At 50.6% G+C, this 7,939-nt stretch overlaps 1 pseudogene; it reads left to right on the top strand.

The window, feature by feature from the left end:
* The window catches only part of LOC129698447 (zinc finger protein 850-like), a 17,193-nt pseudogene extending 13,663 nt beyond the window's left edge, over window positions 1-3,530 (top strand).
* The last annotated feature ends 4,409 nt before the right edge of the window (window positions 3,531-7,939 follow it).

A 7,939-nucleotide genomic window follows, 5' to 3' on the forward strand; every position in this document is an offset into this window, starting at 1 on the left:
TATCCATGTACCTGTCCAGGTGTTGCGATAGTCCCAGCCTCAACAACCTCCTCTGGCAGCTTGTTCCATACACCCACCACCCTCTGAACACAAAGTGCTGGAGTAACTCAGCGGGTCAGGCAGCATCTGTGGAGAGAATGAATGGGTGGCATTTTGGGCCGAGACCCTTTGGTTTAGTTTTGTTTGGAGATGCAGCGCGGAAACAAGTCTTTCGGCCTGTGGAGTCCGCGCCGACCAGTGATCACCCCGTACACTGGCACTATCCTACGCACATTAGGGCCAATTTAACAATTTTGCAGAGGCCGATTAATATACAACCCTGAATGTCTTTGAAATGTTGGAGGAAACCAGAGCACCTGTAGTAAAAACCCACGCAGGTCATGGGGAGAACGTACAAACTCCACACAGACAGCACCCGTAGTCAGGATACAGTCCGGGCCTCTGGCGGTGAGTCAGCAACTGTACCGCTGCGCCACTGCCGCACAGAATTATATAACGGTTTCCTCCGCCTTAAACTCACCCAACATGTGCTAGTAATGTCCTGTTTCCCAGCTTGTTGACCCTCTGTGTTCCCCTCCTGCAGGGTTTAGGAGCAGTTGCTGTGGAAGACAAGACTGGGACGTGAGCGGCCATTGAGGGCGGCCAGGGTGCCGGTGAGCCCCCTACCTGCTCGGTGTGTGGGCTGAGCTTCGATGGAGGACCACGTGACGGGGCACAACAAGGAGAAGCGTTATGAGTGCGACGTGTGTGGCAAGGCCTGGCAGTGCCCGAGCCAGCTGGAGATCCACTGGCGGGTGCACACGGGCGAGAAGCCCTATTGCTGCTCCACCTGCGGCAAGAGCTTTGCCCAGTTGTCGGGGCTGCGGGATCACCGGCGGGTGCACAGCAGTGAGCGGCCCTTCACCTGCTCTGACTGCGGCAAGGGCTTCAAGTCGTCGCCAGAGCTGAAGCAGCACAGGCGCCAGCACACTGGGGAGCGGCCCTACACCTGCGCCCAGTGCGGCAAGGGCTTCTCCCAGTCCGGCCACCTGCTGAGGCACCAGCGCACCCACACTGGTGAGCGCCCCTACACCTGCGCCCAGTGTGGCAAGGGCTTCACCCAGTCCGGCAACCTGCTGGAGCACCAGCGCACCCACACCGGCGAGCGGCCCTACACCTGCGGCCAGTGCGGCAAGGGCTTCACTCACTCCGGCAACCTGCTGAAGCACCAACGCACCCACACCGGTGAGCGGCCCTACACTTGCCCTCAGTGCGGTAAGAGCTTCACTTCCTCCAGCAACCTGATGATGCACCAGCGCACCCACACCGGCGAGCGTCCCTACACCTGCGCCCAGTGCGGCAAGGGCTTCATCTGCTCCTCCAGGCTGCTGTCCCACCAGCGGGTGCACGCCGGCGACCGTCCCATCCCCAGCCCGGTGTGTGGAGAGCGCTTTACCATGGCCTCCCACGCCCTGTCTCACCAGCACGTGCACACCAGTGGCCAGCCCTACGACTGCCCGTACTGCGGTGAGCAGTTTGACAGCTCGCGGGGGTTACGGCAGCACCGGAGGGCCCACGCCGGCGAGCAGCTGCTCCCACTGTGACAAAAGAGCATGGCGACTGCGGGAGCACCAGCGGAAACACACCGAAGAGAGACACTTTGTGTGCTCTGTGTGGCAAGGGTTTCACCCGCATGTCTAGCCTGTGGTAGCACCGGCATACCCACAGCAGTGAGCGCCCCTTCCCCTGCTCGTCCTGTGGTTAGGGCTTCACCCGCCTTGACCACCTGCTGGAGCACCAGCGAGTCCACATCGGCCAGTGCCCCTTCACCTGCCCGCTCTGTGGCAAGGCTCTGTGGCAAGTGCCTGCTCCTCCAGCCTGCTGACACACCGTCACGTGGATAGGCGCTGTTCAGGTAGACACAAAATGCTGGAAGGTATGGGTAACGTTTCGGGTTGTTTCTTCAGTCACCCACTCCACCCACTCGTGCCCCCCTCCTCTCACACAACCCCTCTCGCTCCCTGTCTCTCCCTCACACTCCCTCTCTCACACACCCAGGAGCGGAAAACCCGGGGGGGCCAGAGTGACAATGTCCCCCCCATGTTTTGAGAGTTGGGAAACATCCCCCACCCCCCCCCCAAGTTTTTGTGATCCCGATTTTAAAATCTCCGTTTTTGGCCCTGGATTGAGCCTCACAAGCCTCGCGCGTGTGTGTGAGTGTGCGCATGCGCGCGTGGCCACCAAATAATTGTGGCCGCCGTCCCCTCCATGTTTTGATAGGGAGTTCCGCTCTTGCACACACCCCTCTCTCTCTCTCACACACACACACACACAAACTCTCTCTTGCTCTGTCTCACACATGCACTTTCTCTCATACACACACATTCTCTCTCACACACACACTCACGCACACACTCAAAACACCTCCGCTCGGTTCGCAATAACCAACCTGATCTCCCGGTAGCTCACCACTTCAATTCCCCCGCCATTCCCAATCCTACCATTCTGTCCTGGGCCTCCTCCGTGGCCAGAGTGAGGACCACCGTAAATTGGAGGAGCAGCACCTCATATTTTGCTTGGGCAGTTTGCACCCCAGAAGTATGAACATTGACTTCTCTAATTTCAGGTAGTCCCTACTTTCTCCTCCCCTTCCCAGCTCTCCCTCAGCCCACTGGCTCCACCTCTTCCTTTCTTCTTCTTCCCGCCTCCCCTCCATCACATCTGTCTGAAGAAGGGTTTCGACCCGTTGCCTATTTCCTTCGCTCCATAGATGCTACCTCACCCGCTGAGTTTCTCCAGCATTTTTGTCTACCTTCAATTTTCCAGCATCTACAGTTCCTTCTTAGGCATTTTAAAGTGTTTTTTTAAATTAAATTTTTGACGCATTTGTGCCTTAAGTAACAAATAAAGCAAGTTTATCCTGACCTCACTGTGAAAGAATTTAATTTGGTCCGTAAGTTAAAAATGGAGATTTGCTGAAAAACAAAGCAGTCAAATTTAAAAGAGAATTTTCCTAGCAGAATAAAGTCTGGGAAAATCTTAGAAGCTTGGTTTATACTAATCACAGAAACAATGTATTAACAAAGTATTAACATAGAGATGTATTGTCTGGGCACAACACCATATTAGATATCTGTCTGAACTGCCTGTCCCAGCTAAGGACAAGGTAGTGGCTTTCATCCAAGTCTTACAACCTTGTTTTAGTTCACAGACGGATGCCCGTTCTGGAACCAATGAGGAAATCATTTGAAAACAAAATGGAGTTAGTTGTCCTTCCAGAATGGGCAGCTGTACTGAAGCTGTGCCAAGATTTGAGAATAAGGCTGACATTACAAATATATGGGTCCAGTCTCCCTTGTTTCCCATGGGCAACGGATCTTTCACTCAGATTTAGGTGGTGTGTTTTATTGAAAAGAAAATGTATAATTTAACTTTCCTTTGTTCTTTGAGTGGAGCCCGAGAAGAGCTGAGCAACGAGTGTGCTCTTTGCAGATCTCGCTACTCCCGCCTGACAAATTAATTAAAAGATTGCTTTGGTTTACCTTTCACAATTTTGTTGCAGTCTGCTTTCTTTCAGGGACGAACTTTGACAACTGTGTTCTTTGGAATTCTGCAAAATTCATGTTGCACTATCAATAATGAAAGGAAATGCCAACCATCTCCAGAAATGATCAGAAATTATTCTTGCCTCCATGCATATCTGGGCAGTCGCACACCTCCCCACCACTTCAAAGATAGTTCCTGCACTTGGCGATATCGTTTGGTGATTGTGGCTGAAACGCAGTGGCGGGGCTACAAAAGACAATAGGTGCAGGAGTCGGCCATTCGGACTTCGAGCCAGCACTGCCATTCAATGTGATCATGGCTGATCATCTCCAATCTGTAACCCCTTTCCTACCTTCTCCCCATATCCCCTGACTACGCTATCTTTAAGAGCCCTATCTAGCTATCTCTTGAAAGCATTCAGAGAACCGGCCTCCACCGCCCTCTCAGGCAGAGAATTCCACAGACTCGCAACTCTGGGTGGAAAAGTGTTTCCTCGTCTCCATTCTAAATGGCTTACTCCTTATTCGTAAACTGTGGCCCCTGGTTCTGGACTCCCCCAACATCGGGAACATATTTCCTGCCTCTAGCGTGTCCAACCCCTTAATAATCTTATATGTTTCAATGAGATGCCCTCTCATCCTTCTAAACTCCATCATGTACAAGCCCAGCCGCTTTATGCTCTCAGCATATGACAGTCCCGCCATCCCGGGAATTAAAGTTGTAAACCTATGCTGCACTCTCTCAATAGCAAGATTAGGGCACCAAAACTGCACACAATACTCCAGGTGTGGTGCCTTAATTCTGAAGTCATGTCCTCTTGTTTGAATCTTCCCTACTCTCAATGGGAAAAGCTTGTCCACGTCAAGTCTGTCTATCCCTCTCATCATTTTAAAGACCTCTATCAAGTCCCCCCTTAACCTTCTGCGCTCCAGAGAATAAAGACCATCAACCTTTCCCTGTAACTTAGTTGCTGAAACCCAGGCAACATTCTAGTAAATCTCCTCTGTACTCTCTCTATTTTGTTGACATCCTTCCTATAATTGGGCGACCGAAATTGTAAACCATACTCCAGAATTGGTCTCACCAATGCCTTGTACAATTTTAACATTACATCCCAACTTCTATACTCAATGCTCTGATTTATAAAGGCTAGCATACCAAAAGCTTTCTTTACCACCCTATCTACATGAGATTCAACCTTCAGGGAACTATGCACAGTTATTCCTAGATCCCTCTGTTCAACTGCATTCCTCAATTCGCTACCATTTACCATGTAGGTCCTATTTTGATTTGTCCTGCCAAGATGTAGCACCTCACACTTATCAGCATTAAACTCCATCTGCCATCTTTCAGCCCATTCTTCCAAATGGCCTAAATCTCTCTGTAGACTTTGGAAATCTACTTCATTATCCACAACACCACCTATCTTGGTATCATCTGCATACTTACTAATCCAATTTACCACACCGTCATCCAGATCAATGATGTACATGTCAAACAACAGTGGACCCAACACAGATCCCTGAGGCACCCCACTAGTCACCTGCCTCCAACCTGACAAACAGCAATCCACCACTACTCTATGGCATCTCCCATTCAGCCACTGTTGAATCCACCTTGCTACTCCTCTCTCTCATTTTCCGAACCAAGTGTCCAATTTCCCTTGAAAACCATGGCTCTTTCCAATTTTTACTATTTCCTTTCAACCGAACAGGGACATAAAGATTCTGTACTCTTAAAATTTCCCCTTTAAATGTACTCCATTTTTCTTCTACATCCTTCCCATAAAACAAAATGTCCCAATTCACTCCTTTTAAATCCTTTCGCATCTCATCAAAGTTAGCCTTTCTCCAATCAAAAATCTCAACCCTAGGTCCAGTACTGACCCTCTCCATAATTATATTGAAACTAATGGTATTGTGATCACTGGACATGAAGTGCTCCCCAACGCATACCTCCGCCACCTGTCCCGTCTCATTTCCTAACAGGAGGTCCAGCGTTAATGTGTTGGGGTCGCTGGTCGGTGCGGACTCGGTGGGCCAAAGGCCCTGTTTCCATGTTGTATCTCTAAACTGAACCCTGTCCATCTAGCAGGGCTGTGTAGGGCCGAGTGCCGGGACATGGTGACATCTGGCTCTGATCTCCACAAAGCCAATCACGTAGAGAGCAGCAATATTACAAAATGTTGAGATTTTAAAAATCAAGCAATTTATCCCATCAGATAAAGCATAAAATGAAGTTTAATTTGACACCTAATTCAATTTCATATCTTCAGTATTAAAAAGGTTATGGACATTTTCATAATCGGAAATTAGCATCTTGTTCCCTATTGCTTTTCCATTGACTTAACACAAAGCTGTGATCGAGGACAGTCAAAAGCCCATAACTTTCATAAAAATCTAGAGTACTGGATGGAATTTTTCGTTATTATAGATTGAAGCATTCTGAACAAATATAAAACATATTTTTATATCAAAGATGGAAGGAATTTAATGTTTAATTCCCATAAATGAATCTAGAAACAGCCACTCAATATAATTAAAATGGGTTTGGTCCGCACATACTCGGGCCGTGTCAGTAGACCGCCAGATAGATATGGCGAGTATGTTTAACTCCATGGCATGGGTGCCCTTTCACACTTAGTCTTTAGGGTGAAGGATAAAGATTGATTATGCATGTTAACCAATCACACATATTTAGTGTAGATGGTTTATGCATGCAACCTATAACGTAGCTACCTCAACACCACTAACCACGCCCAGCCACATCAGTATAACTGTGATATCCTCCCCTTGTTCCTCCCTTTGGTTCCAGCGCTCCTGAAGACTGGATGCAGTCAGTGCTGGGACGTGTGTGACATGTGCTTTAATAAAAGACTCAGTAAAGGTAACAGTGTGTCAGACTTGACTCCTTTACAATTAACATCACTAACCCCACCCCATTATAACGTTGATATTAACACTTGCCTCTGGAACTACTCAGTTTGAGCAGCAGTTGGCATGTTCTGACATCTAACCATCCTTTATGCTGTTAAAGTTTAAGTGCTGATTAAAGATGATTTTGGATCACATAGTGTGTCTGGAGTCTGTCTACAGAGTGGATCGCTGGTCGGTGCGGACTCGGTGGGACGAAGGGCCTGTTTACGCGCTGTATCTCTAAACTAAACTGAACTAAACTTATTCATGGAAGTTTACGTAAAGCACACTTGCTTATGTGGTTTCTGAGGAGATGTGAGCAGTACTTTCGGAGCAGCATAGTGGTTCAGCTAATAGTCTCACAATTCCAGCGAGGTGTTCTGCAATGTGTACACCTTGCATGCTGTTCACGTGGAGATTGCCTGCTCTCCCTATAACTGCATGGTTAGTCACGACCGCGGGACGTGGAGGGGTGCAAGGCATGCGGGAACGGGTAGGAGACATGGCAGCAGGGCAGCTAAACTAAGCTATGTTAAGCTAAGCTAAGCTCCCCCCCCCCCATCCTCCCCCCATATCCCCCCACCCTCATCTCCCCCCCATCTATCCCCCCCCATCTCTCCCCCCCCCCTCATCTCCCCCACAACCCCCCCCCCCATTTCCCCCCCCCCCCCCTCCATCTCCCCCCATCAAATGGTGCAAATGGTGGCATGAAGTTGAAAGGCCCTACTTACTGCAAATGGTGGCATGAAATTGAAAGGCACTACTTACTGCAAATGGTGACATGAAGTTGAAAGGCACTACTTCCGGTAGGCGGCGCGGCTCTGGCCAGCAGCGGCCTCTGCAGCCTGTCCGCGTTTTTATTATTTTTTGTCTGTGTTTTTATGTAGTTTTTGTTATTTTATGTTGGGGTGTGTGTGTGGGGGGGCGGGGGGGGGGGGTAGGGGGGGGGGGGGAAACTTTTTGAATCTCTCCCTGCACTGGAGACCCGACCTTTTCTCGTCGGGTCTCAGGTGTCGTTGAAGCCGCAACGAGGAGCGGCCTCCAACAGGAAGAAGCCGGGGACTCAGGTGCCGACTCACCGTTGCCGTCGCGGAGCTGGCCGGGTCCGGAGCGGGTGGAGCGGTGGAGGAGCGCTGCTGCTGTTGATGCTGTTGCTGCTGCTGCTGCTGCTGCTGCTACCGGAGAGTCGGAGGCTCCAACGACGGGTCTGTGGACGACGGCGCTGGGAGCCCGCGGCTCCCTGGAGGGAGACCACTTTTCGGGGCTCTGCAGCGGCGACTTCTCCCGCCCGAGTTACGGGGTTGAAGAGCTCCTGGAGCGGGGCCTACATCACTGCCCCGCGCGGCTGGAATGGCCGCGGACTCTGCGAGCGCACACCGGGGGCTCCAACACCAAGACCCGGTGTGCGACCTCGCACCACCCGGCGTGGCTTTAATGGCCGCGGGACAATCGCCATCGCCAGCCAGGGGCTATGACTTTGACTCTGACATCGGGGGGGG

Source organism: Leucoraja erinacea, chromosome 6 (genome assembly GCF_028641065.1).
Source record: "Leucoraja erinacea ecotype New England chromosome 6, Leri_hhj_1, whole genome shotgun sequence".
Taxonomy (NCBI): Eukaryota; Metazoa; Chordata; class Chondrichthyes; order Rajiformes; family Rajidae; genus Leucoraja; species Leucoraja erinaceus.